Source organism: Tasmannia lanceolata, unplaced genomic scaffold (genome assembly GCF_043159265.1).
Source record: "Tasmannia lanceolata isolate RefF3 unplaced genomic scaffold, GAP_Taslan_0.1 ptg000012l, whole genome shotgun sequence".
NCBI lineage: Eukaryota > Viridiplantae > Streptophyta > Magnoliopsida > Canellales > Winteraceae > Tasmannia > Tasmannia lanceolata.
Genome location: NW_027518689.1, coordinates 2,483,726 through 2,494,122, shown reverse-complemented (window position 1 = coordinate 2,494,122; position 10,397 = coordinate 2,483,726).

Below are 10,397 nucleotides of genomic sequence, written 5' to 3'. Positions count from 1 at the left end.
CCAACCAATTCATATTGCAAATCGGACGGTTGAGATCATTCTACAAAGATGGTTTAGGGGAAACATTTAGCTTGGGATGTGGCCCATCCAAATGGACAGTTGTAGATCATCCTTGAGAATAAATTAGGAGTCACAACCAATTTACTTCGCAGCATATTGTTTGGACGGTTATGATTAGCCCATAAAATGACTTGCGAGATACAACCAATTCGCATTATTGCCTGTCATTTAGACGGTTCAGATCAACCAATGGAGATGATTTAGGGCTCGACCATTTTACATTGTGGCTCATCATTTGTATGGTTCGGATCAAATGGATTGGATGGTCAAAAAGGCAAACACACGCGTGCATGGAAACTAAGAGCGAGGAATAGAAGCTTGAATTCTAAAAGCAATATATGTAGGACCTACATGGACTTGATGACATTCGCTGTTTCCTTGTTGCTGAAATAGCAACCATTCTCGTGAAAAGATGGAGTTGCTAAATTGGGACAAAAGCTATATTCGGTGCAAAATATCCGTTGCTTCTAAAAGAAAAAATATATATAGCAATTACAGACTGGAAGGAGAGGAAACTCGATGATGAAAATAGGAGGGTCGATTAAAAAAGAAGGAGGAGAAGTAAAACGGCGGTCTGGTCTCTTCCCCTCAAGGAACGACTCTCTGTCTCGGTTTTTGATCCCTCTCATCTCTCTCGACTCCGGACCGATCCCAAGCAGCAGCACTCTCAACAGTTCTTGCTCCCCTACCCTCCCCCTCTGTTTTCTTCTCAATCTCTCCCAATATCACTCTCCACAGCAGTTTTTTTAAAATAAAAAAACGTGAAAAAAACAGAGCATCGCATGCTCTATTTTTTCCACGTCCTCTCTCTCTCCCTCTCTCATTCTCTCACTCTCTCTCTACCCCTCTCTTTCACTCACTCTCTCTATATCCCTCTCACCCTCTCTCTGTCTCACTCCCTCACTCTCCCACTCTCTCTACATCCCTCTCTGTCATCCTCTTAATTCCTCTCTCTCTCTGTGTCTCTCTCGCTCTCGAACCCTCTCTGTTGTTTCACTCTCTCAATCCCACCCCTCTATCTTTCTCATTCTCTGATCCTTCTCCCACACTCAACAGATTATCTTCATCTCTCCCACTCCACCACCACTCTATTTCCTTCTCATTCTCTGTTTCTGTCTCGCGCTCATTATCTCTCAGTTTCTCATTCTCCATTTATCAGTTTCTCTCTCACTCTTCATTACTCTCTCTCTCTCTCTCTCTCTCTCTCTCTCTCTCTTACCCTCTCACTCTCCCTTGGCCTCTCTCTCTCGGTCTCTCTCTCATCTATATCACTCTCTCTCGGCTGTGAGAAAACAAGAAAAATAAAAGGAAAAGCAAAGAAAAAAAAGAAGGAAGCGGAGCGGGTCGAGCGGCGGCGGGATTTTCGGATTTTTCGGCTCTCGGATTCGGCAAAGATCTCGATCACAGGTAGGTGCTCAATTCTCAGATTTTTTAGGATTATTTGGCATTTTTAATGTATTTTGCATGATTTTTAAGCATTTAAATGAATTTAATTTGATATTAAATGTGTGTGCTTAAAATCATGATCTGCATGAGTGTTTCAATTCCGTTTCGTCTCAAAATTTAATACAATGATCTATCTAAATTGAGTAAAATAACTATCGGATCGGATCGGACATTGGATCAAGGGATTTCAAAAATTTGAGTGAAGAATAGAATTTTATTTTAAATAATGGCTGAGTAATTGCGAAATTCGAAAAAATAGCCATCTCAGGATTATCTATTTTTTGAAATTTTAAATTTTTCTTGTGTTCATCATATCATAACAAGATTAAAGGACGTTTTCCGGAGTCGTAATTTTCTCTAAAATCGTGTTTTAAAAATGGAAAACTCTTCAAAAATATCTTTTCGACGAACAAAAATAAAATATATATTAAACAGATTCCAAAAATAATGAAATTTTGTGGGAAACTAATATGATGTTGATACATCCTACCTTGAGTTTTTGAGAATTTTTGGATTTTGTTTAGAATATTATTTTATGCTTTCTTTGAAAATTATTAGATTTTGTGAGAATTTTTACTGACATTAGATCACCTTTAAAATTCACAAAGTTTTAATAGTAGTCTTATATTCCATATTTCTTGTTGCTGTAAAATTTTCAAGTGATTTGGATCTTGTTTCATATGGGATGTAGTGTTAATTCATAATCTGGTCTGAAAATTGACAAATCCGAAATTGATAGTAAATAGTTTCTAAAATTTCTGAAAATCTCACATCATGCTATTTTTACTTATATCTTGTTAGTGTACAAATATCAATGAATTTAGATTTCTATTTCTAGTAGTTTCAGTTTTATTTTTGCAATCTGGTCTTATTATTGTTAAATTAAAACTAAATATGAGCTTAATGTAAAAATCTACAAAATTCTTTCAATAAGCTACATTCTATCACATCTTGTTGCTTCAGAAATTTCAAATCATTTTGAATTCGTTTGCAACAATTTCACTTGTAAAATCACTCATATGATTTAAAATTGATAAAATCCACTGAAAAACGGAAATTAATTAAAAATCACCTTAAAGCTTCTAAAGAACCTTAAAATTCTGTCACACGTTGTGGACCCCGATCCGAGAGAGTAGTGAGGTGAGGGGAAACTGGTCCCCACACCGTCCTCTGGATCATCCACGTGAATGAGAGCTCTGCCAAGGAACTCTCGAAACGGATGCCACCCTCATAGCATAGCACGAGTGGCGATATAAAAAGAAAGAGATATGTCTTGATCCGGAACCGGGGTTCGAAACCGAGACATACCTATAATAACTCAGAGTCGCCATCCATGGATAGGCCATGGAACCCTAAAATCAAATCCTCTGTGCAATGGATAACCAGAAATATATATGGGTTCGTGCCTGGTTACGAATGGGGAAGGTCTGAGAGCACCCCCAATTCGCCCGAGTGCAAGCACTTGGTCTCTTATGCCATTTTCATTAATTCCAAAGAAGTTTGAGTAAAAATCATGTGAAATGGGAACAATCCTCAGGAATCGTCTACCTAAGCATGCATTTCCTGAGAATGGAGAAATAAACACGTAAAATGAAATGAAAAATGTGTCACCTAAGCAAAGCTAGGTTATGAGTGACATGCCTAATGGGTGTCTAAGTTTCTGGTGGACACGCACATGCAAGCTACAACCAAAGGTATAGTATCAGTACAAGAAAGTAAGAAAACATATCAAAACATGAGACACAAATCTATGCTATGTATGACGGGACAAGACAAGTCCTAACTCTAATGCAGGACTGGACTCGGACCAGAATGGCCATCCATCCTAGCTGCACTACGTATCCCGGCCTCGGGAAGAATCGGAGCCCACGTAGTTCGATGCCCTATTCTAAATTATGATGCCTAAGACATCTAGCCCTCTATCCTAGACTCGATCTAAAAGACCGAACCAGTTATTAAAGCTTCTTGTATGATTATTAAAATTCCAGTGAATTGTGGATTTTAGGACACCCTATATGCCCTAACTAATGCAAGTTGATTAGCCTTAGGCTAATGCAGGTGGTTCCTACAATCCTATGTGTAACTAGGCTGTGCAACCTAATGAAAACCACGGGCTGACTATATGCCTAGTCTAGCCATCGGTTCGACTAAATGTCTAACCGATCGACTCGAGGCCTCCTAACTCTAGGGACACTCACACGACAGGACATACCATATCAATACAAATCAAGACAAACTCCTAACTCTAGAACACAACCTAAACAGCTAGGACATACTCCTAACTCTAGAGGAAGATCTTTTTGAAAATGGTTTGAATATTTTTGTAACTTTGAAAGATTTAAAATTTTTATTTTTAAAGGTTTGGCTGGACTTGGGATGTGGATCCCAAGCTGCACTACGTACCTCGTGGAAGAGGATCAAGCCAACGTAGTTCGAAACGAACTCTCTACCTATCAAACACTTACGGCAAATCAACTATGCTCTAATAATACTATTATAAGAGCAAATGAGTCAAAGACTCTCTAATGACAGTAACTGGAGAATAAATGAGTCAAAGACTCTCTAATAAAAGCGACTAAAGGATAAACGAGTCAAAGACTCTCTAATAAGAGCAACTGATAACACTGAAATGAGATAACGAAGTCAAAGACTCTCTAATAATACTGCAAATAAAACAGATGAGTCAAAGACTCTCTAAAAACGGAAACACGAGTCAAAGACTCCAATGACACCAACTAAAAGATAAATGAGTCAAAGACTCTCTAAAGGAAAAGAAACACGAGTCAAAGACTCCACTAACATTAACTAAAGGATTAATGAGTAAAGACTCTCTAAAAGAGATGAAAAACACGAGTCAAAGACTCCACTAACACCAACTAAAGGATATATGAGTCAAAGACTCTCTAAAGGAAATGAAAACACGAGTCAAATCAGATAATATAAGATTGAAAATCTGTGATCAAGATGAAATGAGATAGCATAAGATTGCTTTCAACGGATGGATCATGAATGACTAATCCTATGAGATCTTTGGAAATGAATGGGATTTACATCCTAACCCCAAAGGAAAAGTTTTTTAATCTTCGCACATTTTATCAGTGTTACCTGAAGGCATCAACCCTAACCCTAATCTAGCGGAGTGGAGAAAGGATCTCGACTCATGACTTTGTTTGTGTACCTAGGACCGATCGTAGCCATTGGAAGATGGACTACGGCCTAATCTAGACACAAATGGGTAGGATATCCTAAACTAGGCTCACACACGTGATGCACATGTGTTCGTATACTACATGCATGTGTGGGTTAATCTAGGGGTAAGGCCAAGAGTTCCCTTAGCGCGAATCCATGTTCGATATACTGTACCAGTGTCCGGCGTATCAGTACGTGAACAAGAGATCCGTTTACGTACCATAAAGGTACTAGGCTAAGGGTGGAATGCTTCTCTAGCACAGAGGCACCAGGTGATGAAATCCCAGTCAACCATGCTAGATAACACTCCGGGTTCCTAAAATAGGACGTGTGTGCATGTGAGATGCAGGGGTTTAGATGCAAGTGATGTAAGTGTGTGCAATAAGTTCGCGCAATCTATGATACCTTCAGGTTTTGTTAGATTAAGTTTGAGTAAATGTGATTTTATCAATGGATTTTATCAATTTTAATTTCGAATTTCGAATGTTGAAAATCACTTGGTAGTAATTAATTTCAAATTTTCAATGGATTGTATCAATTTTAAGCATATGAATGATTTTACAAGTGAAATTATTGCAAACGAATTCGAAATGAGTTGAAATTTCTACAGCAGCAAGATGGGAATGTATGTAGCTTAATAGATGAGTTTTGCAGATTTTTACATTAAATTCATATTTAATCTTGATTTAACAATTAAATGACCAGATTGCCAAATTAACACAGAAACTACAAGAAATAGACATATAAATTCTATGAAATTTCTACAGAAATAAGATATCAATAAAATGAGCATGCGGTGAGAATTTCATAAATTATAAAGACTATTTACTACCGATTTCGGATTTTACAATTTTCAGACCAGATTAAGAATTAACACTACATCCCATATGAAAACAGATCCAAATCACTCGAAAAGTTTACAGTAAGAAGAAATATGGAAGATAAGACTACTGTAAAAATTTTAAGAATTTTAAGGGTGATTTGATGTCAGTAACAAGTCTCACAAAATCTGATAATTTTCAAAGAAAGCATTAAATAATATACCAAATAAACTCCAAAAATCCTTAAAAATTCATGGTAAAATGAATCAGTACCATATTAATTTCCCACGAAATTGCATTAAATTTGGAATCTGTTTGGTATATAATTTAATTTTTCTTCGTCAAAAGATGTTTTTTTGAAGAGTTTTCTATTTTTAAAACACAATTTGCGGAAAAAATCAGAAAAATTCGGAAAAATACAGAAATATTTTGAGAAAAATGCACCTACCTGTGGTGAAGATCTTGCCGCCGCCGATCCGATCCGCCGTCTTTCGCTTTCTCTTAGAGGGAAGGATTGGGAGGTGATTGGGAGAGATAATGGAAGAAGAATATAGGGAAAGGGATTTGAGGGAGTGATTGGAAGAGATAATGGAAGAGAAAGAGATAATGGAAGGTAAATCTCCTCCTCTTTCTCCTCTCTTTTATGGATGGGAAGGAAGATATATATAGGGAGAGAAAGAGAGAGAGAGAGATGTGTTGGTGGAGAGCTCATCATGTTGTCCCTCTTAGTGGAGAATCCATCATCATTCTTCTTAGTGGAGGGCCCATCATGTTTCTTAGTGGAGAATCCATCATCATTCTTCTTAGTGGAGGGCCCATCATGTTTCTTAGTGGAGAATCCATCATCATTCTTCTTAGTGGAGGGCCCATCATGTTTCTTAGTGGAGAATCAATCATCATTCTTCTTAGTGGAGGGCCCATCATGTTTCTTAGTGGAGAATCCATCATCATTCTTCTTAGTGGAGGGCCCATCATGTTTCTTAGTGGAGAATCCATCATTATTGTTCTTAGTGGAGGGCCCATCATGTTTCTTTAGTGGAGAATCCATCATTATTGTTCTTCATAAGAGGCCTCACAAGAGGCCCTACTGAGGCCCCACAATGTGGGCCCCACAACGCGGGCCCCACAATGTGGGCCCTCGGTTGATTCGAATTTTAAACAAATGTTCAATGCGGGCCCACCAAACGGGTCCAAATTCTCCCTTGCTTGGATTCTTATGAATAATCTCTCTCAACCTCTCAACACTAAACGGAAAAATGCGAAACATGGCGAAAATGATCGGATGGGGTTTCTCCCAAGCATAGCGAACTTGGGTCCGGTCAAAATGGGGTGTCTACAGATGCCCCTCTTTGGCAGAGCGTGTGCAACACGCGAATGGCAAAGCTGAATAGACGACACATTTTGACTGACCCGAAAACAAAGCCAATTTTTAGGTTTTCAGTTTTAAAACGATATTCACAAAGATAAAACTCTACCAACAATAGGGAGATAGCCTCTCACTGACTCTTAACTCTGTAACTAAGACATCTCAAAGAGATAGTCTCTCCCTAATACTCATGACTCAACTATCTAAACTAGTTAACAAAAGACGAACGAACGATTGCAAAAAACACAAACACACATTTTTTTTTATCAGGCTAAGCCAAAGTAAACATAACAATTGCTCAAAGAGCATCAACCAAACAAACAAAATAATCATTTTAATTACTCAAAGAGTTTCCATTTTTTTTTTATATCAGGCTAAGCCAAAGTAAACATAACAATTGCTCAAAGAGCACAAACCAAACAAACAAACCAATCACTTCAATTACTCAAAGAGCTTTCATTTTTTTTTTTCTTAGAAACCACGTTGCAATTTGTCTAAGACAAGCACAAACTCAAACACTTAAAGAGTTTTTCCTTTTTAGAAACCTGCAAAAATAGGCCAAAGACCAATGTATTGAAACTCGTCCAAAACAAGTTCAAAACCAAACACTCAAAGAGTTTTTCCTTTTTAGAAACCTGCAAAAATAGGCCAAAGACCAATGTATTGAAACTCGTCCAAAACAAGTTCAAAACCAAACACTCAAAGAGTTTTTCCTTTTTAGAAACCTGCAAAAATAGGCCAAAGACCAATGTATTGAAACTCGTCCAAAACAAGTTCAAAACCAAACACTCAAAGAGTTTTTTTTCTTTTTAGAAACCTACAAAAATAGGCCAAAGACCAATGTATTGAAACTCGTCCAAAACAAGTTCAAAACCAAACACTCAAAGAGTTTTTTTTTTTTTTTTTTTTTTTTTTTTTTTTTTAAATCATGCCGATCAGTCAAAGACTCGACCAATTATTAGGGTAATCGAATATTCAAGCTAAACTCAAACTTCTAATACCCGAGGCGAGACTAAGTCTCAAGCCCAGCGATAGTTATACAGATCATTGCTGAAAATAAATCTGTGTAACTATCCGAGTAACTCTGACTCCTCTCTTTCAAGGTAGCGAATCACTCCGGATCATGCGGTTCTGCTAAACAGTTCCACGTAAATCCAAATTCGTAGGTCCTGCTAAACAGTCCCCTACAAACCTCTTCGCAGATACACATGACTCCTAACACGTTAGGAAGCTGCACATTGCGGGACGATGATTAGGTAAGTCACCACTTGACATTACACTACTAATCATCTGGGTACTAAGTACCAGAGGCGAGACTAAGTCTCAAGCCTAGCGATAGTTATACAGATCATTACTGAAAATAAATCTGTTTAACTATCCGAGTAACTCTGACTCCTCTCTTTCAAGGTAGCGAATCACTCTGGATCACGCGGTTCTGCTAAACAGTTCCACATAAACCCAAATTCGTAGGTCCTGCTAAACAGTCCCCTACAAACCTCTTCGCAGATACACATGACTCCTAACTCGTTAAGAAGCTGCACATTGCGGAACGATGATTAGGTAAGTCACTACTTGACATTACACTACTAATCATCGGGGTACTAAATACCCGGGAGAAGGAAGAAAAGACCAATCCGTGTAACACAGGATCGGAAATATTTTCCTTATTAAAACATTTCAAAAAGACCAAACCGTGTAACACAGGTTCGATAATTTCCATCTCTATTAAAATCTTTCAAAAGGACCAAACCGTGTAACACAGGTTCGGTAATTTCTATCTCTGTTAAAAACTTTCAAAACGACCAAACTGTGTAACACAGGTTCGGTAATTTCAAACTCTGTTAAAATCTTTCAAAAAGACCAAACCGCGTAACGCAAGTTCGGTAATTTCAAACTCTGTTAAAATCTTTCAAAAGGAATGAAGAATTTACCATCTTTGATCAATTTCACTAATGGGCCAGTCATCTCTTACCAAGAATAACTAGGAGCGCATGATCTTTGCTGAAAGCAAAACTCAAATAGATTGATGAGATTTTCAGGTGCTGACTCTCTTTAACAGGTGAGAAGCATTCTGATGAGGTTTGAAGGATGCAGGAGTAGATTTTATACTCCGCTGGGAATTAAAGTTTCTGAAACTGACTCTAAAAGAAACAATTGGATCAAGGAATTCAACTCAAAGAGTATGTTCAAGCTTCTCTGGTTTCTATTTGCTAAGAATAGATATCCCAGTTATCATTGTGTAATATCTTTTATGACGCAAGTCATAAAAGATGCCCCTAGTATGATGTGCTTCCATGACAAAGTCTTAAGAAGGCAGAACCAAGGTAAGTAGAAAAAATTTGAGTTTGCATGGGTTCTTTCTTTGGTATAGTGGTAAAACCAACTCTACAAAGGCTGAACGTAAGAATTCTTCATTTTGCTCAGTGTTTGAGGCTTTGATGTTTCAGGCAGGTCAGAATAAAAAATCTCTTGCCCTTCTTTGATTCTTAAACCAGGATCTACTTTGAATTTTCTTTTCACTTTGGAAGGTATACACCCATTCTCTCCAGTGCCAAACACTTTTGATTCTAAAAGAAAAACAATGATAAACCAGAAACAGACTTCTGATGACTCTTTCAAAGAAGACTTACAATATTCAAGGGACTTGACTAAATTTTGATTCACCCTTAGATAAAATGTGTTATTTTGTTATGGTAAGGTTAGCCACTCTTAGAGCACTCTCAAAAACTATGTCAAGATGACCTAATTTCCTCCATCGGGATCTCCGTCATGGTTGTTACCCCTTTCGGATTGCTCGGTCTTAATGCCCCTAGTTTAAAAAGGTGTCAAAATAAGTCTCGCTGACACTACTCGGATTCCAGGATTCTGCCCTGTGCAGAGGTGGCTTCTCCGTCTCCCTGATTTCTCTCTTCAAAAGAAGTCATAACTTTTGCTTTCCAAGCTTTCAGTCTGAAAGACCACTTATCTCAACTTTTGCTTGTACTCAAACTTGGGAATTCTACGTAACTGAGGAACTCCTTCTGCTTCTATTCAACTCAACTATTCATGGGAAGTCTTTGCCCTTGACTGGATTACCTCTTCAAGTTTTCAATCCAGCAGACCACTACCCTGACTTTTTGCATAAGCTAACTCTTTTGGCTGTTAACTTAGCAAATGTATATCTCTAGGCCGCCCTTTCGGGTTTTCAACCTAGTGGGTCTTCAGACTCTCATTCTTTTCTTTCTGTTTTTCTTTTCATTCGCCTCGAACCTTTGCTTGTTTCACCAGAAGGACTTTCTAGGTGGGCTTGGGTTCGAAAGGGTTGAATACCTAAGGTTCTAAAGATTTGAACCGAATCTGGTCTAGCCAGACTACCTACGTACCCCAAAGATGGAGGATCAGATCCGCGTAGTTCGCTTTGGGATTTTTCAAAGAATGGTTTAGCATTTAGCTTCAAAATTTTCAAAGGGGATTTTATCCCAAGGTTTGACCGAACTTGAATTAATCAAGTTGCCTACGTACCCCTGAAGAGGTGG